Source organism: Ambystoma mexicanum, chromosome 2q, assembly GCF_040938575.1.
Source record: "Ambystoma mexicanum isolate Mex_15411 chromosome 2q, UKY_AmexF1_1, whole genome shotgun sequence".
NCBI classification, from domain to species: Eukaryota; Metazoa; Chordata; class Amphibia; order Caudata; family Ambystomatidae; genus Ambystoma; species Ambystoma mexicanum.
In genome coordinates, this window is record NC_090924.1 from 1,297,766,234 (window position 1) to 1,297,790,903 (window position 24,670).

General features: G+C 47.7%; 1 protein-coding gene across 6 annotated transcripts in view; it reads right to left on the bottom strand.

Moving 5' to 3' along the window:
* Nucleotides 1–24,670, bottom strand: part of ATP2C1 (ATPase secretory pathway Ca2+ transporting 1) — a 1,883,161-nt gene that overhangs the window by 1,492,968 nt on the left and 365,523 nt on the right. The gene's annotated exons all lie outside the window — the stretch shown is intronic.

The window sequence follows — 24,670 nt, forward strand, 5'->3', positions numbered from 1 at the left end:
TGGAATGTGAGGTCTACACAAATTGAGGATAAAGCTCTGAAATAAACAGAGCGTGATAGAGGTGTGTAGCTCTTTTCCAATGAGGAAGGAGATATAGCAGTCATTACAGGAGGGGTCAAACTCGTCAGTCAATGTAGACGTCAGTGGCCTCGAAGGATTTGCGATTGGCCTCGATGACATCGACAACGGCTTCGATGTTTTCGACGAAGACGTTGAGGGGATTGAAGTGATCGGCGTTGACAGGGCCGACGTACGAGGCGTCAAAGTTCTTTGTTTCAATGGAGGTGCCGAAGGTGTCGATGACGCAGTTATAAGCGTCGATGTGTGAGTCGACAGTGTCGACGCCTTGTGTGGCGAAGAGGCTTTGACTCGACTCGAGGGTTTGTCATGCTCTCGAGGAGTATGTCTTGCTGAGGTCGGTGACTCACGGCTTTTGTCTCTACCAGGTTTTTCTCCTGGGGTATCGCCTCTAGGTGTCTCAGAGGGGGCCAAGGCTGCGTTATCGAACACCTCATCAGTTTTTTTACGAAATTCCTCCCACTGAGCCGGGGAGTGGTTTTTGGTAGAGCATGTTACTCTCTCCGGTGAACTGGAGGATGATTTAGAAGGCGATCTGTGACTCCTTTGTTTGCTGTGCTTCGAAGCACACGAGTGATGCGATCCGCTCCGAGATCAAGATAGGGAGTGTTTTTTTCCATCGACGAGACAGTGGTCTTGACTTGTCCGAGGTAAATTTGGTAGGGGTAATGGATTTTTAAGGCCTACCTCTCTCCAGCTTCCCTCTGCGCTCCCTTAAGGCTTTCGCCGTCATTGATAGGCACTCTTCGCACTCCGAACAGGGATGCTCTGCCCCAAGGCACCATAGACCGACCCTGTGAGGGTGCGTCAAGAACATCTTTGCCCCATAATTGGACACATTTTAAAGCCGAATCGGGGTGAAGATGGAGCCGACAATGAGGCCATCTCGTATCGAGAAATCAAAGGTTTTCTTGACAAAAACTCGAAGAATTTGTTCTCTTCACAGAACTGAGCGTCATGTTCCGGAAGCTAATGAAGCGCGGAAAATCGGAACTGAGCAACGGACGCTGCGTGCAACCATTTATACCACTGATGACGTCGACATCGAGACGGAGGCCTTGGAGGGACATCGACTAGACATTCATTGACGCACAGCGCCCTCTACTGAAACATTTGTTTCCGAAGCAGCAAGCTGGATATGGAAATATCAAATGCCCATAATTTATGTGGATGGATGTACCTACCATAATCAAGAAAATGATGAGCAAGAATTTGCAGCTGGTGTTAGAAATGCATGGGTGAATAACACCTCTGAACCTGCAACCAGTTATAAAATTGGTCCCCGGAGTAGTCAGGTGGCAGAACTTATGGCAATATATAAAGCTGCCCTTACTGCTGTAAATCACCATCTCCAGGAACTAGTAATCATAACTGGTTGAGGCTTTGTACAACATGGATTTGTTGAGCATTTGTATACTGAAAATGCAGAGGTATAATGTGTGCAAACAGAAAACTCCTGAAACATGGGAAGTTAATCCAAACAATAGGCTATTTAGTGATCTCAAATAACATGACCCTAATTTGGAAAATAAAAAGGTCACTCAAAAGTTGAAGATCCCAATAAAACAGGAAAAGATTTGGCAGATCAACTCTAGAAAACTAGAGTAATCCATATGGAAAATCACTTTGGAGGAATAAAAGTGACATCAGTGACTCGATCACAAACAACCTAAAAGCGAGCATTTGATTCTGCAATGGAGTAGAGATGCTCCAGACCAAGATTGAATTACTGAACAGAAAGAAGATCCAATAATGGGACGATTCTATAAATATCTAAACATAATGAAAAAATGCCCTTATCCGAACCATATTGGCAGGGAAAGTAAGATCTTGGGAGTATTAATGAAAATCCAGAAGATGTCCAAAATTCAAGACAACTTTTGGTTAGGAAATTCCAACTTGGTTCTGATATACATACCTCATTCGGAAGTATAATGTTGAATGATGCAGTGACAGCTGACCATCAGGGTTTTCAAAAGACAAGGGCGACCCTATATGTGCTTGCTTATTGGCCATGCATGGATCCAGACCTAAAGTTATTTAAAGGGATGTCTAGTGTGTGGTCAGTTCCAACAGAGTTCTGCCACTCACCGGGCTCCTCTACAAAAGAGGAATGACCTTGCCATTGTTCGATCTTCAAACTACTTTATTTGTCCAGCGACTTGTTCTGCATGCAGCAACAAATACATTTTACCAAGTGGGTTGAATGTCTTCCCACTACAAATTGCAAGGCGAAGACAGCTGCTATGTGAATGATGAGTCAGATCTTCTCTTGTATCTACCATCCTCAAAAGATTGAGTCTGACCGATGTAGTCATTTCACCAGTGACGTTCAGACTACATGTGGGAAATAGATGGAGTAAAGAGAAACTGCTCATCGCCTACCACCCGGCATCCAGCATCGGGGTAGGGGGAATGGGGAGGTGAGCGGTAAAATATAACACTTTAGTAGGAATCTTTAGTTTTTAGTGGGTTCTCGACCCAGTTTGAACTTACGATTACCAGTAATCCTGATGGCTACGAGACTTACACTCACTTCCACAGCTAAAACGTCCCCTTTTGAACTCATGACAGGAAGGACAATAGTCTTGGCGTAACATCTGCTATACCGATGACAGGAAAAGGTGTCAATCAATGCCTCTACCACTCATGAATGTGTGGAGAACCTCTTTTGCCTATACTCAAGAGTAATCTGGAAAAATCTGCAGTAAATATAAAAACATACTATAACCTACAGACTTCAAAAAAGGAATACCAGGTTGGTGTGGTTAGTCAGAAAGAGGACACACTCTCAGATGATATGATGTGGGTTATTTGTATTAAAGTAAAGATAGAAGGCCAAACTTTCCCCTATGGCTAAGCTTAATCCCTTAGTTTCTTTACTGACTATGGTGCGCATTCACCACTCATGATTGTCCAAAATAAATAGGTCAGCTGTCCAAAACTACCCTAACTGACCCTACCACTTCAAGAAAACTAACTTGGATCACGAGAATGACACTCTCCTGAGGGTACCGCAAGCAACGGTCTTTAATATACGATTCAGAGATAGTTTCTCGTGACTTCTCGTATTACTCTCATTAACTCCTGTATTGGGGAGTTGAACTTTCGTTCTTCCCATTGAATCCCTTTTGAGGGTGTATGATTTTGCTTAACTCTTTCACCCTCCGGTTATAACAGTTCCACTTCTCTTGGGTCCCTTGCTTTTGCGTCCGGTTTCCATTTTTATACTTAGGATCATCCCTTTCTTTGCCTTTAATATTAAATTGCTCTTCTACAGGATAGCGAGTGAATTTTCCACTTTCCTAGGGTATTTTCTCCCTCTGATTCTCTCTCCCTCTCTGTTCGTAAGCTTGGTATCTATCTGGTTCCAACATTAACTCCATTTTATGTTTTTCACTGTGACAACTTAAGTGTGCAAAATAATGATCGTCTCCAGATCTGTAATCTTCATAACTACTTTGTTTCAAAGTTAACTCAGTTTCATATTGTTTACAGTGCCGAGTTAAGTGTATGATAAAATGATGGTCTCTTGACTCACAACTTTCATAGTAATTTGGTTTCAAAGTGAACTCTCATTCCCTACTGTGACAAGTTAGTTGGTTAAGATAATGATTGCTCCAGTTTACCTTTTGTCTTGCAGGAGGATGCTTTCAGAGGATTTCTCTCTCTGGGATTTAGTCTCCCTCTAGGCATTGTGGACACTGTCTGTTATAGGGTGTTCGGCTCCGGTTTCTCTCTTGGGATTCTGGTGCAAGACCACACATCTGGATGCTGTGAGACCTGTTGCTGGTGTGTCGGTGACATTCCTCGGACCAGCTGTTCTCCACAGATTGGCTCCCATGGTCTTGCCACCACACCTTCTTGGGCTCCTGCCTTGCTTCTTCTTTAGCGTATGGAACTGATGTGAGTCTCCCTCTCTACCTCCCGCCCTCTCCATCTCTCCCTCCCTAACATCCCCTCCACAAGTATGGTGAATGTCATGAATTAAAAAGGACATTTTCCGTTTCCATAGGATAATGATATCCTTTAGCAGTTTGTCTCAGGTGTAACAGTTCATGTCTTCTTGTGTTGCAATACATCCCATGAAAGCCGTGGTAGATCTAGCCTGAGGGAGTTCCTCTTGGGAAACGGGAGTCCTTATCCCCCAAGGCAGAGTCTCTCCCAGTGAGGTCCCACTTCCCTCTACCTATAGTGAGGGTATTGTGGAGAGGGCTCACCTCCCTAGCTTCACAGGAAGGGGCCCCCCTTGGGGAGAAGCATCGAATTCCCTGGATTCGTCACATAGGCGATACACTTGATCTGTATAATTTCCAAAGGAACCAGTCCAAGGAAAGAAAGTTCCTTGCAAGCTAGAAGGGATCATAGGAGATCATCGATTAGAGATCTCTGCCGGTGCCTACAAAATTTGCATTCCAAAAGGGGACCAGGCAGAGAAATGTTGGGTCCACGAGAATCGGCTGAAAGCCTGCCACCCACAAAATGCTCTTCATCGCGTCGAGGAATCGGTTCCTTCTCCTGATCAGACGAATTCTGACAAAGGGAAGGAATCGGAGTAGAAGCGACTATTAATGATTTGGTTGAAAGGATGAATGTTTGTAGGATGTTAAAGATAAAACATAAATTATTCAGTACTTTTGCATATTTAACACCTGTACAGCATTATATTACAATGACCATGTCCCAGAATTGCATAATTACTGGCCACTGCCAAAGGATATGCAAAAGCATATATTCACTACATCTACACTCCTTAAATCTAGGGTCATATTCTGGGCCTCTAGTATGCAATTTCATGGATGTTCTCTACTGTAGTAACATGTTAGGATTTTATAGTGAACAAGTATAAACCTAGCATGGAGGGAAGCAGGGAGGGAGACTTCGTGGGACTACATTCTTCAAGCCACTGCTCATCCAAAATACCTATTCCTAGCTCAATCTGAGTGTAGCTCTTGGCAACTATTGGGTTCCGACACAGGTTTCCCCAATTTCCACAAACTACAGATTAGGTGTTCTCACTCTACAGCGGTCAAAAGAAGCTTTAGGCTCCGAAACTGCAGCAGCGTTTGGAAATTCTGGACATCTTTCGCACATACATTCTCTTGGTTGACCCTAGCATTACATAGTTTTAAATTGAGAAACTCGCACTTTGGGAAGAGATCCCTACTGTGTTAACGTATTAGATCCGTCTCTGCATGCTTAAAGAATTCAACACCTTTACCAGCCCTCTACATTAACGGCATGGCACCAATTGCAACATGTTCTCCCCCATCCAAGTGTCTGATGTACCAAAATGACACAGGCCATGTGACAAGTGCCAAATTATCCCACACAACAAATTGGCTCCCAGAATGCAGCATAGCTTTCCGTCAGCACTTAAAGCACAGATTAGACACATCAACGATTTGCAGCCATGTATAAATGGTCTCATTGTAGACCATCCAAAATATGCTTGCGTTATATAAATCGCTTCGGCAAGTCCACACTTTTGCAAATATCCAGTGCTAAGACATGCATCCACTTTCAATTGCATTAACTCTACATCTCTGTACCTAATCCTGCTCCTCTTACAGTACCTAAATACACTTAACCCCCCCCCCCAATTATCTTCCTTTAGTCAACCACACACTAAATGGGTGTGTCCGGCCCAGGGGGGGCTGTCAGCATATGGTAAGATGTCCCAGTGCCAAGGAGGTCCCACCTGCTCCAGGACCTCTTACCACATACCTCTGCTCAATGATGCCACTTGTGGCGAACCTGGCTAGGCTCCGTTGTTCACAGTAAGTTTTCAAATTCCACTCTGTGCAGTCAGTAACCTGAGATTTTACAAATAGGGTTAAGCCACTGGAGAGTCAGTAAAGAAATATGCCTTGTCCTGTACTAAAATGTTCAATTCTTCAGGTCGAAGAATGGCGTACCGGATGTTCCTAGCCTGGAGGACTTAAAACCTGCGTGAATTCTTTCCTCGCTTTTTGCACCGAACAAGTGAGGTCCCGTAAGAAGTGGATCATACTCCATTATTAGTTATGCTCTCATCATTCAGTGCTCTTATTACACTCCGTATGTTTTATTTGCTTGCCAGGATTGGCAATGGGTGTGGCAAGATTTAACAGCATGCAACAGAACTAGTTTTTCTTGATTTAATTTCTCTTCATGCTTATGCTAGCAATTAGGCCAACACTTACCGGCATGGATCCGTAATGCCTACTCCCACTCAGGAGCCAGGAATGAGACACTGACACAGAGAGCACATCATTTTGGCTATAAACATTTATTGAACTAATGAGGGTGTAGCAAAAGCTTCGCTATCCCTATTCTAGGAGGTTTTTCTCTACTGCAACAAAAACTGAGGGTTGGTCCGTTGTCAAGATGTCCAAATCAAAATGCCCTGTGTCCGAAATCCTATTCTGGCCCTCGCACTCTAAACATAACTTTAAGCTAAAAGGGTAATGGTTTTAGCCTTGATAGTGCACAAATTGTTCAAGTTCAAAAATAAAGGTGTAATTTAACACAACAACTCCAATGGATAAACTCCACAGTTCCCTCCTCAGGTTCTCTCTTCACCAACACAACATTGTTTTAACACAAAAGTTCCAATAGAGACAATCAACAGTTCTAGGGGTGTGTTCCCTTCCCAGGTTCTCGCTTTACCCACACAACAGTTCTTAAGGGTAAGAGTCATCCTTAAATGTCTCTGAACAACAACAAAAGTGACTGGTACATTAAACAACTTGGTTTCACCCGGTATACTCTCCTGCTAAGACTTCTCTCCTATTCTTCATTCAACACACTTGCAAACTTCACTGTGCCTGGTATGCTCTCAGGCCAGGGCTTTATCATACGTCTCTCTTGACGCACTAGCAAACTGGGTTCACAACAATATTTGGTGGCGGGTTTCAAACTAATGTCTGACTATTTTCATTACAATTTATTGGTCTCTCTCTTTGCCAATATTCATTACACGTTCTTTGGCTTACTTCCTGCTTTGGGAGCCTTCGCCCCGTTATTCTCATTTGTTGACTGTTCCCCATAGCCTCCCAGACCTCCAGCACCAGTCTTTCTCTTAGCGTACCCATTTATTCGGTGCATGGCATTTGGGGAGAGGTGCTTCTCTCAGTCTTGTTTGTGGGGTTCAGGTTACTTCAGTGGCTGGCGGCTTCTTGGCCACTGGCTTCCCGGTCGCTTGACCATAGATATCTCACTTCTCGGAGGCGGGTTTGTTCGCCTCCTGGTTCTCGCTTGGCCTTCACCCGGCTTCTGGCTTCTTGGGGATAGCTGCTTCCGGACTGCTGGCTTCATGTTGGGGGATACTGCTCCCAGTCACAGACAGGCCAGAGCCCTGACGGAAGGTTCCCCTAAGGCAGCACAGCCAGGGGGTCCTCCTCCCAGCACTGTCCTCTCACTCCTGTTCTCCTTCCTCTTCAATGGTCTACTCCAGGGAGCGAGCTCTCTCCTAGCCATGCTGGAGGTGCCTTTTAAATGTCCCGGCACCTAGAAGCATTTCCCTACAACTATACCGTGCTCTGTGCTCCTCACTGCCAGTGATATTCATTGCTCTAGGCAGCTTTCTCTTTGCAGGACTTTTATTTTCAGTGCAATGGTAGTTAGTTCTGGGAAACATAGGCAGAACACAAGGGAAGATATCCACATTAGTTTCTCGGGGTGGAAGAAAGGAGTTATGGTAATGGGTATTTAAGGCATGGGGAACAAGAGAGGTATCCCATGTCTCATCCGATGATACATCACCCCCTTGAAGGTCACCTCCCCTCCATGTGCTCCTCCCTCATGTAGCCACCCCCACGGTCAGGATCAGATAGCAGCTGCCATCCCCTGGCCACATGGGGAGAGGCTACCGCTAGGAAAGGATACTGACACCATTAGATTCATCACACCACCCTCTTTCCTCCTTTTAATCCTCCTCCTTGAAGTTATGCTTCTCAATCACACATCTTGGACTGTATCCCGCTTTCGTAATTTTCTTGTTTTGGTCAGTTTGCCTCTTCTCCATTCTGCCAGCCCGCACTGCTTCCCACCAACTCAATGTATCAGGTAATCTCGGCATTCATTTTCATGGACATGTTAGGACTTCATTGAACGTCTTTCACATCGATGCTTGCATGACTTGGCTACTTAGATGTGCCACATTCTTCCTCTGCGTTAATTTTATCCTTTTTAGGGCTTGCGACTCTGTGCCGCCTGTGCCTTCACCATTTTTCTTCATAATGGGTCTCAGTGGTGAATCTTTCTCGCTCTGCCAGTTGCAAATAACATGTTCTTCCAACCAATTCAACAGTGATCAGTCTTCAGGTGGTGAGCCCTTGACTCAGGAACCATTTTTGTCCATTTTCCGCCACATTTATTTTCTCCTGTCCCACTTGCAGCCCCCCAAACTTCAACATGGGGGCATTCCAGGGGTTCTAAGTGATCCGACCGCGGCTGATTTTGCCGCGGCCGGAATGTTCGCATGAGAGAGATGAGAACCACCAAAGGTTATACTACTGTGAAGTATAGTGAGCGGGGACAACCCCGCAGCCGCTGTTTTCTTTCTTTTTTTTTTTTTGCGGGTGTGCTGCAGTGGTGCCCCCTGCAACACACCGCTCACTATACCACACAGTATAGTGAGCGGGGTATTGCAGGGGACATCCCCGCAATCTTTTTTTACCTGCAATGCTGCCACCAAACTTTTGGTGTTCGAGCCTTTGGTGGTAGCATTTCTAGAACTTTTGGTCCTTGCAACCATTTATAGTTGGTCAAAAAGTACAATTCCCATTCCAGGTCCACTGAAATGGTGCTCCTTTAACTAATTGTGGCTTGTCAGATTTCCAATAAGTCAGGTCTTCCAGCAGCCACTCAGAATGCAGAATATTCTCCGGATCTCTCCCTGGATCTCTCCCTCTCTATTTCTGAACTACCCAGAAGATTGAGGTACCGATGAGACGGTCATACGGAAAAAGGCTTGCTTTCCTTTTTGTATATGTTCCAATGATGGCCCTTTTCCACAAATATTTAAGATATTGAAAGATGCAGACTTTGTCCAGTGTAGGCTGTTCAGGTAGATTTACTGCCCGTACTGCCAATTTAGTCATCTTGTTCGATTAGCAAATGCAGGCCTCTTGCTATGTCAGTTTCTAATGTTCTTGGCATCTTGTGCTTCCCTCACCCTTTGTTGAATGTGCACAACCGGCCAACAAGGCAAGGATTCTTGAGGATTTGCAATGCAGTTGAGCCGCACAGGGCTCAGTGAAGGGCTCACTGAGGTTTGGTGTTCTCTAAATGATAGAAGTACAGGCTCTGTTGATATTGGGCAAAGCTTTGACATTATATATGTTCCTGGAAGAGCGTGGGGACTAGCACGTTTCCTCAGGAGTTCATTTTGGTTTTGTGTCTACTTATGTGCTTCAGGACTCCTCATTGCATTCGACAAGGCAAGGATCAGTTTATGTTGAGATTGGTGGGCTGCAGAAATAACTGAGCTCCCAATCAGAGGGTTTACAGCCAAATATTTGGCAAATTACCCACCATAGGAGGATAGCTCAGGGGCAAAGTGCTCATCTTGGAAGCAAGACGATGCAGAGCAACAAAGGTTCGATCCAGGGGTCCACGCTCAGAAACGTCTGGGTATCAAGCGTGTTATAAATGACCAATTACAATAACCAACCACCATTGGAAATGAAGCGGTTGGACTTCATACTGAATTTACATAGGCCCTCATGGCGGGGGACACGTAAAGTAAAGTGAAAAAACACAATTGTGCCCACACAGCCCTTTAACAAGACTGGAACAAAGAAACCGGTTCATCGTTGCCACCCTACTCTGAGGGACAGTCTCTAACAGGGACCAAAAAGTATTCATATCCCCGATTAAACATCAGATAGGTAGTGATCAGAGAAAAAGTAAGTTTACTGAGCAGCGCAAAGTAAAAAATACAAAGGGTCCTAGGCTAGAAGGAAATACAGGATGGGGCATTCGGACCTCACATCCACAGGAAAAAATTATAATTCAGCAGGATCTAACCATTGGAATTTTGCTTAAAAGACAACTGACATGGCTGCATCTCGATCCTTTGTCTCTCTAGCAATATTTGTGCACCCACTGATGAGAGAAAGAATATAGGAAAATATCCCATCTATTGATTTCCATTGGGGCATTATGTGTTTTGTCAAAACATAGCGACAAAGTGTCCTATTGCGCTTGACACTCCCGTCCCCTGCACACCATCCGTACTGAACTAGTCAGTCAATGTATAGGTACAGTTTATGAGTTCAGGTATATTATTCACATGAAAATCAAATCATGAGTGCTATGCGTTTCTTGTGGAACCCTTCAACAGGAGCATATATATATTTCGGTGATTTCTATTTCTTCACACTTCGTGTTCTGTCTGGAGAATAAGTGAAAGTAAACACACTGTCAAAATCTCACTCATTCCCCGGATGAAGGGTTCCACACGAAACGCATAGAGCTCATGATTGTATTGTTTGCTTAACAAGAGCATAAATTGTGAAAATTGTTCTGGAAAATGATCAGTGTAAAAACAAGGTTTGATATGATGTGAATAATATACCTGAACTCATATACTGTACCTATACATTATTGACCGACTAGTCCAGTACAGATGGTGTGCAGGGGACGGGATTGTCCAACACTAAAAGCTTCATCGATATCTGTTCTAGCAACAGTTTTTCGTGCCAGAGCTGTAATTTTCTCCCCCACGCCCGTAGTTACCACACAACAATCCTTGTATATTCTTAAAACAGACAAACCCACTTTTCTCAAAAAGAAAGTGTGCAGGCCTGTGAGGTTGTCAACTCCAATGTCCGTATGCCTCACGGGACTACAACATCCAGAGTGCAATTCCCCCTTTCAAAATGTCCTGTGGAGGTACCCTGTACAGCAATACACAGGGTGTTATTGGTTCTTCGACACGCCCCTCAATCCTCCACTGGTTATTCCCCTTTTGAGCTCCTGTTTGGAAGACAGCTCAAAACCTAATCCTAAGAGAGACATGGGAGGCAAAAGAGGAAACAACTTTGACTGACTATGTATGTAACCGAAGGGACCATTTAAGTCAACTGAGCGAATTTGCCCGAGACAACCTAGGAGGAGCCCAGGATCAACAAGAGAATTATTACAACAAAACTTCTCGAGTACGTTCACTCAAAACAGGTGACAAGTGCTGGTAATACTCCCTACCAGTGAGAACAAGCTATTGGCCCAGTGGAAGGGCCCTTATAAGGTGACAAAGGTGTTCGGTCCAGTAAATGATAGAACAACCTGATCGACAGGTTAAGTTGCAAAACTATCACATCAACCTATTAAAATTATGGAAGGAAACACTGGTTTCGATTCTGAACATCACCAATGCAGACCTATCGGTACCGAACAACTGGTGCCGAACATTCCAAGAGACATCCACAATGTTCTACTGGGAGACCAATTGGGGAAAACCCAAAAGGAAGAACTCTTCAACGTTTTAGCTCCTGTAGCTACTATCTTTTCTGGTATACCTGGCAGAACTGACCAAATAGAGCACTACATAAGAACGGAGGTGGCGAAAACAATCAGACTACAGCCTTATCGGCTACCAGAAGCCAAAAGAAGCGAGGTTTCCAAGGAAATCAACGAAATGTTGAAAATGGGCGTCATAGTGCCCTCTAAAAGTGCATGGTGTCCTCCCATTGTGCTGGTCCCAAAACTGGACGGCTCCACAAGGTTCTATAAGGACTTTCGACAATTGAATGCCATTTCCCGTTATGAGGACTCCCGAATGCCCTGTATAGATGAGCTGCTTGAGAACTTGGGCTCAGACAGGTATTTGAGCATGTTAGTCCTAACCAAGGGCTATTGGCAGATCCCGCTTATACGAGAAGACCAAGAAAAGACTGCTTTTTCTACCCCACTGCCGTTTGGTTTACACGGTGCACCCGCCACCTTCCAGACCTTAATGATAAGTTACTGCAACCTCATGTGGCCTATGCCGCAGCCTATTTAGACAACATAATCAACTATAGTTCGTCTTGGGAAGAACATCTTAGCCATCTTCTGAAAGTAACCACGTCTCTCAAGGAAGCAGGAGTGCATATAAATACAAGGTAACTAGGTTACACTGTAGGACAAGGAAGGATAACTCCTCTTGTGTATAAGATGCAAGCTATTCATTCAGCGTCTCAGAATCCCCACCACCAAGAAAGAGATGCAGGCTTCCTGGGCTTCGTGGGATATTACCGTCGGTTTATCCCCCATTTTCCGAACATAGCTGCTCCACTGACTGATGCTCTTTGGGCCAATCATCCACCAACCTTCAAAAAGGAAGCTGTCAATGTTTTGCATACTCTGGTTTCAACGGTTTCCTGCCGCCCTGTGTTGCACTGTCCGGATTATTCCGAGCCTTTCTTTCTACAAGCCAACGATTCGGGCTGTGGTCTGGGAGCAGTGTTGTCACAAGGTGATGAGGCTGGTCTCTGTCCTGTCGCATTCATCAGTAGGAAGTTACTACCCATGAACTGGCCTATTCAATGCTTGAGAAAGAGTGCCTGGCAATCAAGTGGGCGGTTGAATCACTTGGGTATTACTTGTTGGGGTGGCATTTTATTTTGTATACGGACCCTGCTCCCCTACGGTGGCTGGTCCTGCAAAACGACTCCATCCGGTCCTGAGGTGGTTCCTTACCCTCCAGCCTTTTGATTTCACCACAGTTCACAAACCGGGTAAAAACCAACTGGTCGCCAACTATCTGTCCCGGTGGACAGGCCCGCCCAGACGGCTTGGTCCTTTGGTGGGGTGGGGGTTGTCTCCCCCAATGTCTGTATGCCTCACAGGACTACAACATTAAGAGTGCAATTCGCCCTTTCAGAATTTGAAAGCGCCTCTACTAAGGTGCAGGCACAGCCCAGCAATACTGACGCTTCAATGCCCGAGCACCTAAGAGGTCCCGACCCCCTCCTTGATACTGGCAATACCGTGAGGGTACAACAACAATTCCGCACTACAACTCGCAGAGTGCCAAGCACTACAGTCACCTGACCGCAAAAGGCAGAAGGAACAAAACACTGTTGCGTTAAAAACCCATACTCACAGGGGCGTGGCTTGGCGCCATGGCGAACAGTCTAGTCCGGTGAGAGCTCCCGGCCGCGACTGTGTGTTTGCTCGTAATGCCCCAGTAAAGTTCAGGCTTTCGAGAACAAACTCGGCGCCATGCAGAGCCTTGAGGCGGCTGCAGCCCATGCCTCATTTCCGCCGCCCTAAGCTGAAAGGGAACCAAGCTTGAGGCGATCTCCGCCGGCGAGATGTGGAGAAGTTGGCGGCATCCCAAGATGGCGGACGGTAGAATGGCCTAATCTGGCCCTCTTTCCAGCGCCCGGGACGAGTGGGACCTGGGAGCGCCCGCTCCGGAGCTAATCGCAAGTGTTTCTTCCTGCATCGGCAAATGACGGAGACTCTGGCACCCCCGCCCGAGGTTGCGCCTAGGTTGGTGCAGTGCCCAACCACAAGAGCGGTGTGTTCCGTCTCCGGACAGGGCCCCGTGAGCCCCCCGACACAGAGTGTGGCCAGAAGACCAGCATTCACGGCGGCTCCCCCCCCCCCCCCGACACAGAGTGTGGTGGAGCGGAGCTCTCTCCCCGGGCTTTGCCTCCGGAGGTCCCCGAGGACCGTGGCGCCGCAACAGCAAGGTGTGCATCATCTTCCGTGTAGGGGGGAATTCTATGTAAAGGCTAATTTCCCAAACCTAGTGAGTCCCCCAGCAGCTTTGCTGGATTTTTGGGCTTTATTTTTTTCTCCTGCTAAGAGTGAGACTCTTTTTCTCCCACTCAGACATGATTTGAGGTGTTCCTTTGACTTTGTATGTGTTTGATGGGTTATGGGGTCCTTTACCCCATAGGGCTCCATGTGTTTTTGATATGTGGGTTACACAGCACCCTCCGTGCAGTAACCCAGGGGTGTCATAGCGACCCCCAAAACAGACTCCATACCCTGGGACTGACTACTGTCTCCCGGGGCATGTAAAGTCACCATTGGTTTTACTAGTCTTAAATTGTGAACAGAACCAGTACAAACCATCATATTATGGACGTACTTGTCGGGGCAATTCGATTGCCCCGGGGTCTGTTGTTCGAGGGGGCACTGTCCAGTCCCCCCCGACCGAGTTTTGGCTGGTGGCAGTGGATACTACTTTTTATATTCGACCGCAAATATATTCCTATGGGATTTTCCCATTGTTCGAGGCTACCACTTTTCAAAATAGCTTCGAACATACCGCCGGGTTATTAAATTAATATAAATTCACCGGTTGGTATTTTTTGCCGAAACTTGGTTCCAAAATGGCGTTTGTGTTCGCTTCTGTGACTCCAACCCAAGTCAAGCCCTTTGTTCCACTTTTTGGCAGGCTTCTCCACAGAAGCCTCCAAAAGTGGTGCCACTCTGTCTGGGTACCACAGGGGGTGTGGGAGGGGGTTTAGGCACCCTGGACTGAGTTGCCTCGGCAACTCAAGTCGCACTCTTGTGTGATTGGCCCAAGTGGTGAGCCGCCCAGCTCACCACTTAGCATGTTTGATTGACAGCTAGGCTGAATGAATGGGGGTTTTCTGCATAAAAGCAGGGCTTTGGGGACTTGAACTTCACAAGTCGCCACAGGACCTAAAGAATCCGAGGAGGGAGAAGCCGAGCCGACCTGCAACGACGACACCACCGGTGGAGCCCTGCTGAACCGTCTCACCACTTTTCCCGACGACAGAGGAGATCTCCAGTCCGGAGAGTCTTCTTCCTTTGACTGGTGGGGATAACCAGTTTGCCCGTCTTTTCGCCTTCCTGGACCATCTTGTGGCCGCCTTGCCTGTGCCAAACACCCCGGCAACCGGAATACCACGGTTTACCACTACTGCGAAGAAAAGGGTAGTACCTTGTAACCGGAAAACTCTGCGGCTGGTTTCTTCCCCGGCAGTGCAATGACCTTCATCTTTCCTCCACGTCGAGACCGCCTCTTCCTCTGGACGAAACACCCGCTGCCAGGAACAACTGCCCCCGCAGGAGCTTTCTTCCCATTTCAGGTACTGTGTCCCGCCTGGCTTCCCTTGTGACAGATCGTTTGGGGTGACAGTAAATCCTCGACTTTCTAACCTGGGTTAGCCTGGGGCCTGTTAACTAACTTTTCCTGACTTGATCTCAATTTTTTGCGAACTATCTACAAAGACTCTTTGGGCATAACCCCACTGTGTGATCCTGGACACATTTCGCTTGCTCTCTCTAAGAGTGGGCCTGGCATTTGAACTTCCTTGCGCTCCAGTAGACTTTGCCTGAACCTGCCTCACTGTGGTTCTTTGAAAAGTATTGAAATTGTGTGCTTTCATAACTCTGCCTTTTCCTCCCTTTTTATATAACTTATTAGAGTGCCATCTTAGGTTAAGCGCTCACCTCGGTCTGAAAATAAGTGGTGTTTCTCACTAAGACTTGTCTAATAAGTAATTAGGGTTGTATATATATAATAGTGACTGTGTGTTGAATTTACCTACCTCTTTTTGTGCTACTATATTTTACAAGTGTGTAAATAAATATATACTTTTACACCAAAGCTATGGTCAGTGTTTGCATGTGCTACTGTATCTCTGTACCTATTGTATATACTGTATATACTGCCTAACTCTTCTTGAGAGAAGTCTGACCGCTCAGCCACAGCTACCAGGTAAATCTGGGTGGTACAGACTGCTACCAATTGGGTTTACTGCCAACCACCTGTAGTCCTAAATCTTTTGCAGTGGTCCCTAAGGGAACTGCACAGGTTTCTGCCTAAAATTCTGCGACTCCCGCGACAGCTTCACCAGCGGGGGCCCGGAACGGACAGCAGCGAGTCCCACCTCCAGACGAATCCCAGCGAGAGCCCTGCCCCGGCGTGGGGAAAAAGCTAACTACCATCCGTCGCAGCAGGGCAGGCCTAGGCACGGAGCCTGGCTCCCCTTCCAGCTTCTCTCCTACCGTGGCTGAGTCCCATTACGAACAGCATCTAACACGGCTACTCCTCCAGCGCATTCCGAGGGCCTCCCCTCCCCGCTTGGGCGCGGGAGCATTGGCGCACCAAGTCCTGTTGCCTCTGGCGGCGGCGGAGTGGCCTGACTAGGGAGGAGCGTGGCCCGAAACTCTGCTCCCTCTCCCTCCCGGTCCCTTCGGCACACGATCGTCTGCAGCCTGCGGAAGCCCGAGGGTGATCCGGAGCCCCCTGTGTCCTAGCCGGAGCTGGGGGCGCGGGAGTGTGCCCTCCACTGGTCTCTTCGGTGGGGAGAGAGGGGCCCTTCTACGTCCCCGGCGGCGCGGGCTCTGGGGCCTACTCCTGGAGGAAGGTAGGGCACCACCTGCCGCACAGTGCAAGAGCTTCCCAGACCAGCAAACTAATCTCCCCAATCCGGCTCTGGTTGTGGAGGGGAGATGCCCGCCTGAGTGTGAACCTCCCCTGGAGTGACTCCGGGACACGAATCGGAGGGGGAGTCGGCCTCTGTCTCCGACTACTGAATCCCACAGCCCGGCAGATTTCATCGAGCCCTCCCCTAGAGACGTCAATCCCCAGGAGTAGCGTGCTGCCCGAGTGCGGCCCACCAAGCCCCAAGACTCTGAAAAAGCACAACGGCTGACCGCGTGACTCGCCCCGAAGCAGAATCATTACATAAACCTGCCCAGCAGGTAGGTGGGGGTGGTGGGGAGACCCTGAGCGCCCCAGTGCAGCCCATCTTGGGGGTGGGACGGTCGAACTACCGCCTGAGTCACAAGAAGTAAATGGCCAGAAATCAGAAAGGATCCAAGCAAACGGACATAGCGACCCTACTATCTACCACTATGGGTGAAAAATCTAAGAAAGGGGAGCGTAACGACACGGTGGGCGCACCTCCAGCCACCCAGAACGACCCACCAACCCAAGGAGTGACGAAAGCGGACCTCCAAGAGCTCCTATCTGCCATAACCAAGGAGTACCAAAAGGGCACAGAAGAACTGAAAGGCAAAATAGCGTCCTTGGACAAAAGAGTAAAGGGAAGTCGAAACCAGAACTGAAGAAATTGAAACCACCTTGTTCGAGCAAAAGTTTGAAATTGGGGAAGGGGCTGACAGACTGCCGCACTAGAGGCCAGATGCGAAGCCCTCGAGAACAAACAAGAAGAGGCCGAAAATAGGTCCAGGTGCAACATTAGCCGCTTGAGGGGCATACCAGGTTCCGTCCCCGACAAAGAACTGAACTCCTATGTCAATGACCAATTTCGCTTTATCCTAACGCTCCCAGATGGATCCCCTCTGGAACTAGATAGGATTCACAGAGTCAGGGCCAGACAAAATGCGAACTCTGTGCCGGACGTCTTAGCGAGAGTCCACTTCTACATACAAAGTCAACGAAGAAATAATGAACAAAGCCAGAAGCTCAGCCCGAATTAGCTTCCGAGACGCCGAAATATCCCTATACCAAGACCTGGCAGTGTCCACTCTCGCAAAAAGGAAAACCCTCAACCCCCTCACTGAATGGCTATGTGAGAGGAAAACAACCTACCGCTGAGGCTTCCCTACAGCTGTAATCTTCAATTGGGAAGGCAGGCCTTGGACAATCCCCTCTCCTAGAGAAGCCAAACGATTCAACGACCCGGAAGAAGAGGAGAGGTCCACTGCCGAAACTGCGGAAGCCTCGGGGAGATCCCACGGAGACCCCACCAGAGCATGGGCCAGGGTGGCGGGGAGCCGCAGGCCTTGGGGCCCATCGGGGAAGGCAAAAAGGGACAACAACCGTTGAGCGGGAAGCCGAAAGACCTCAAGCTGACTTCATCAGACAAGCTCGGTAACCTCATCCTGAACTTTATTGGTTAACAGAGGAGGCAATGTTTGCCTCCAAGCAGAGCGACCAGACCGGTCCGGTCGAGTGCCCCGTTAGTTAAAGGATGGTCCGGAAACCTTGTTATTGTTGGGGGAATGGGGGAGGGGAGGGTGGGGTGGGTGGGTGGGTGTGTTCGACGAGGAGGGGGGGGTGAGTCTCATAAAGAGGGGAGTATAGCGGTACCCAACACCGAAGACCTGTAACAGGAAACCCTTGGGGGAAAACTACAAAGCATTCTACGTAGGACTTAGAAGATGGGATCTCTAGACAAAATACTCACCATCACAACTTGGAATGTTCAGGGGCTCAACGCACCAAGAAAGCACAAATCAGTGGAACACAAACTTGACGAACTAGCAACTGACATCGCCTTCATCCAGGAAACCCACCTGATTGCGGAAGATGAAAAGCGAATAGGATTCCGACGCTACCCGAAATGCTACTTCGCCTCAGCTACACAGAAAAAGAGAGGAGTCGCTATTCTCCTAGGCCAAAATCTCCCATTATCACAGATAACCATCAAAAGAGATCCGGAAGGCAGATTCCTGCTCCTGAAAGGTCTCCTAGACGAACTACCGATTACCTTAGTGGAAATGTACGGACCAAACAAAGAACAAGACCAATTCCTCCAAAGCCTTCTCCCAACCATCACAGCCTTCTCCTCAGGCCACCTCCTAATCGGAGGAGATTTCAACCTCCCTCCCGACCAGAGTGTAGATAAGACACTCCCAGCTTCCAGGGAAGACTTCGGCAAATCTCTGGCTCTAGCCGAATTCCTGCGGGAAACCGAGACAATAGATATATGGAGACTACGCAACTAGGGAGAAAGGGACTACACCACCTTTTCACATGTACATAGAGGCTACTCGCGGATCGACCTCCTGCTCGCCGCTAACTCCATGGCTCCCTGCGTGGAGAACATCCAAAAGGGGCCCCTAATAATCTCGGACCACGCGCCAGTCACAATTTCGCTGCTTCTCCACGGAGTGCCCGAACCCACTCAGACAATGGAAGCTGCAAGACCACATCCTCACCGATCTAGCGGCCAGCACCGACCTCGCGGAGGCGATTCAGAATTATTTCATTGAGAACACAAACCCAGACACCTCAACAGCAACAGTATGGGATGCCATGAAGCTGGTAATCCGAGGGGTGGTGATGGATTCCTCAGCCAGACTCAAGCGCCAGAATCTACTGAAGCAACGAAAGCTAGAGGACAGACTCGTAGAGCTAGAAAACAAACTCAAACAGGGTTTCACGAAAACAATGCAATGAACTAAAAAGAGCAAAAAGAGAGCTGGAGATCCACTTGGCAGACCGAGCCGCCAGAGCACTAACCTACACCAAACAGTACTACTACCTTAGCAGCAACAAAGCGAACCGGCTCCTCGCACAGAAGCTGAAAAAGCTTCAAACCAGGAACCACATCCAAGCCCTGCTAGACACAAATGGCGCCCTACACCACCGGGACCCCGGACAAGCTGGAGATAATGGTGCAGCACCACAAGGAAATTATGGTTGGACCTCCGACGTCAACTTCAGCCATTACTCAATTCTTGGCCCCCATCCCAAAACAGTAGCCATCACCTTCACTCCCGGACATGAAGGGCCCAATATCAGCGGAGGAGGATAGCGAAACGATCAGTCACCTGAAAACCACAACGCCCGGGCCAGATGGGCTATCCTCAATATTCTTCAAGAAGTTTTCTCACTTGCTAGCTCTGCATCTGGCGAACTTGTTCAACTCCTTCCTCTTCACGGGCTCTACGACAGCGTCTATGAATGAATCAATAACAGTATTGATCCCAAAGCCGGGGAAAGACCGAACGCTATGTGCATCATACAAACCCGTAACACTGCTGAACAACGATGCGAAAATATTCGCCAAAATCCTGGCAAACCGTCTGGCCCCCCTCCTCCGAGAGATCATTCACACAGATCAAGCGGGCTTCATCCCGGGTCGGGGCACCCTAGACAATATCCGCAGAACCATCAACATCATAGAGTGAGCAAACAGACTGGGCTCAAGGCTAGCAGTCCTCTCCTTAGACGCGCACAAGGCTTTCGACATGCTCGACTTGGGCTATGTAAAGCAAACCCTACGACATTCCGGCTTCGGCCCAAACTTCATAAAATGGGTCCTAGCCATCTATCAAAAGCCGTCTACGCCTCAACGGGGCCAAATCTGGAAGCATAAACATAACCCGGGGGACGAGGCAAGGATGTCCACTCTCCCCATTCATCTTCGCCTTATCAATGGAGCCGTTCGCGGACAGGGTCCGCCGAAATCCATCAATACATGGCCTCATGTTCAAAAAAGAAACCTATGGCGAACCCTAGAAGAATTCAGAACAGCCTCTGGGTTTACGATAAACATAGCCAAATCAGTAGCACTTGGCATCAACATCCCAAGCATGCACAAATCCAATCTCGAGGAGGAGTTCGGAATTCCCTGGGCAAAAAGCAGCATCAGTTACCTAGGAGTCCAGATAGCCAACAAAACTGAGCGGCTGTATAAAGCAAACTTTCCGGCACTCTTCAGAGCCCTGAAAACGGACATCAGCCGCTGGAAAACACAAGAAATTTCCTCGTTTGGCCGTATCACGGCAATAAAAATGAATCTGACCCCACGACTGCTATATTATGCACAAGCATTGCCTTTGGCGATCCGAGAAAAGGCCCTGCAAAAGGTCTAAAGAGATCCTGAACCTCGTTTGGGAAGGAAAGAAGTCTTGTATCCTGAACCGCATCATGCTGCGAAGCTCAGCCCTGGGAGGCTTAGGGGTCCCAGACGTGGCGAGATACTGTCTAGCAGCCAAATTAGCCCCAGCTTTTGCCTGGAAGCTCAGCGCTAACAGCCGCAGGTGGTTACAACTGGAAGAAGATTGGAGTAAGACCCTGCTACAAGCTCTGCCCCATTCTAAAGAACCCAATGGGACCCAAGACTTGGGCCCCCTACCAGCAACAAGGAACACAGTGGCCAATTGGAAAAAGGCAGCCCGCCGGTGGAACTGCAGGGGCTCAATGGGCCCCCTCACACCGATCTGGGGGAACCCGGACTTCTCCCCGGGAGTCTCACCAAACCAGTTTACGGAGTGGAGGGCCGGCGGCTTGGAAACCATGACGGATTTCTTCGAGAACAGGCGCCCCCTAAACTGAGGAGTGCAAAGCAAAATTCAAGATCTCGGAAACCGAAAGGTTCCGCTACGCACAACTGAGGCACTGGCTGTCGAACCCACAAGTCAGGAAACAGGGCAGCAGAGAATTAACGGCATTAGAACTCGCCCTCACAGCAAGTCCCCCGAAAGGGAAAATCTCTGCTCTGTACAAAATGCTGGACAGATCAGACCCTACTAAAAAAGAACCATACATGCTGAACTGGGAAGAAGACATCGGAAGACTGATTGAACCCGAGGAATGGCAACATATATGGTCCCGAGCACAAAAAAGCTCAAAATGCGTAACAAACAAAGAAAGAGCATTTAAAGTCTGCTACAGATGGTACCGAACCCCAGCTATACTAAACAAGTGTAACCCATCGATCCCTGCTCAGTGCTGGAGAGGGTGCTCGGAACGAGAACCTTGTTCCACCTCTTCTGGTCGTGCCCAAAAGCCGCCCTATTCTGGAAGAACATTTTAGAACAGATTAAAGCAATCACTGTGCTCAACATCCCCTGGGACCCAGGAATCGTGCTACTAGGGGCTACAGGAGACGGCCAATTCCCAATTCCCCCCCACAGGCTGCCTGGAGGACCTATGCTCTCACCTCCTTACAGCCACCAAAATCACCATCGCCAGACTTTGGAAAAATCCGGAGGGCCCATCCAAACACGTGTGGTGGGCCAAATGCTGGGAAATTGTGGCAGCCGAGAAAGTCACAGCCATCAGACTAGGCAACAAGCCCAAATTTGAACGCACATGGGCCCCCTTCATGGACTATGCTCAGCAACTCCCGGGGATGGCAAGACAGCCCCCAACTCTGCGCTGGATGGAAAATCAGGACTGGAAAAAAAAAATGTCTAAAACTAGGCCCGAGGCCTGACGGGGCTCCTCTACACCCTCGTGCCACTAGCAGTCAACTAATCTGGCCCCTAACTGGGCCGAGCCCACTTTGAAAATCCGGTCCGAAAACACAGCCAGAGAGCCACACCGACTCCCTGAAACGACCCCATCGTTTAACTAAGAAGTCCTCTGTTCCTATTGTGCATAAAGCTCCATACCCTCCCTCCCCCGATCTCCCTCAGTTGGTATTATCAATTTTGTCTTTGTAAAGTTAATGCATAACTTGCTATGACCATGTTATATCAAGCACCGCTTCTCTCTCACAAAGGCTTTAACTAGCCTACTAAGTATGTAGCACTCAGGGAACCTGTATAACTTGTTATGCCAAAAATAATAAAAATAATGTTGGAAAGAAAAAGAAAAAACCCATACTCGCGGGTTTGGAAGAGAAAATGCTTCTGGCCTCTGAGATATTCCCATGTTGTGGCTGCAGGGGTTCCCCTTCTCAAAGCCGCCCGGGGGTCGCACCGAAATGGAGATTTGTTGGGATAAGATGCAGCGGCCTGGATAAGAGTACTGCCCATGCAGGTGGGAGGGGGGAGTGCAGAAACTCTGCTGTATAGAACAGGGAGCTCCCGGATTGGATGGGAAACAGGGGAGGCAAGGAAAAAAACGGAGCATCTGTAATCTATGGATGTTGTTCTTTTTTCCTTGATTGACAGACTGAGGGACGCGGAGGACTGGAATGGGAGTGATAAGGGTTTCCACTGTGCTTATTGAGTTGGACAGAAGGCGAGCCCAACCGCATCTATATATTCCAGACCATCGCAACAAGCCTCCAATTTAATTTGACATTTTGCTTTCTTTAGTTTGCACGGAAGGCAAATCTGCGTTTTCCCATCCTTATTAAAGAACTTCATTGTTTAAGGCAACATGCCTCCGGCATGATTATTTAGCAAGGCCACAAGAGGTTCACTAATCTTTTGTCAAAAATATTGCAGGTGTGCATGGCATTACTGAACTTAGATGAGGGACTGGTCCATGGACTCAATCTTATCTTCTAATAAAGGTTTTCTTTGTCTTATATTAAAACATATTTTGTTAATCAAGGGACGTGGACAAGAAGCTGAAGAGGACTAACCTCCCAAAAGCAGATGTTGAAGTACAGACTGCGACCAATGATTGTGCTTGGATGAAATTTTGACAACTGAGAAGGGAGAAATCATTATGAACCAAAGAGTAAGGTAGCAAATGTGATGAGGCGACTGATGGAGAGAGCACAGATACATGGTGAGGACACAAATGTTGTCATGGAGCCATCCAACCAGACAGAGAGCAAAGGAGCTGAAAGTGTGAGCAGTCCTCTCTGCCTTGCCAAGGTAGTTCACACATCCCCAAGGAAGTCTTCAACCACCCAGGAAAAAGCTGAAGTGAAGCCCTGTGATGGAGTTGGCGATAGTTCACAAAAGGCGGCAACATTAAGTTAAAGGAGCAGTTCTAAATATCCTGACCAGAAGAGACATTGGACATAAAATGGAGTGGCTGAGAAGTGAGAAAGACTGTACTCAAAAAGACAAATGCAAAAGCAGGATTGACAAATGTCTCCTGCGATTCAGAGAGGAAATACAGATATAGGCAATATCACTGTAATTGCCAGTAACACCTGGGAACACACCTGGGAACACAAACCAAACCCTGACAACTACACGCAGTGAGGTGAAAAAACTGCACAATTACCAGTTTGTCCTTTGGTTTGATGAATAGGCAGCAAACATGGCTATAAAGTTTGAGAGTAGCGTGAAGAGCCATGAATGAAAGACAGAGCTCACCGTTTTGGCCGTTCACCTTTATTGAAACAATAAGGGGTTGGACAATGCCTCACTGCCCCTATTGTAGGAGATGTCTCCAAGCCTCGACAAAAACTATGGATGTCCAATGTCAAGAAGTCCAAAGCAAACACCGTCCTGTGTCCAAAATACTATCCTGGCCCTCAAACACTATAAATTAACTCTAAGGTGAAAAGGGAAATGTGTTTGGCCTTGAAAAGTGTACAAAATGTTCAAAAAGGTGTAACTCCAACACAAAGGTTCCAGGTGAATAAAGTTCACAGTTCCAGAGGGTGACTCCATTCCCCTCCATTTCTATTCACTTTATTGCAGTTTCTCCTTGGATTTCTTTTGGTCAGAATACACTTGTGGGCAAAACAACTTGGCTGTCATTCTTAACTTTGGTAGGATACCTGTATACTCTACTGCCAGGTTTCTACTCCTTTTAGTTTGATTTCAATACAGTCTTTGACTATACCTGATGTATCCTTATCAGGATTCCCTCATGCAATTTGCTGATGTTTTGGCAGCACTCCTGTCACTACAGAGAGAAAAAGATTCTCCCAGCCAGCGTCTGCCTCCAGTCAGCTGTTCGCATGGTTTAAAAGTTCCAGCATCAAGTATGCGTTCACAACCACTAGGGTGTGCTTGTACTTCTGACCTCCCTTCATTATGCCATTCAGCTTTCTGGTTACAGTATTTTTACATCCAGGTAAAGGAAAGTCAGCTCTTGATGATTTGTATCCAGAATATGGGAAGGTATTCTCAGTAGCTTTCAGAGGGGTGTGAAGGGAATCATGATGTTATGCCATTAAGGCATGGGAATGGATGGGGTATCCTTAGAAGGAAAAGGTGGATACCATGTCTTGTCCAATGAGGTCATGGCAGTCCCTCGAAGGTTGCCTCCACCCCTTTGATCCTCCCTCAT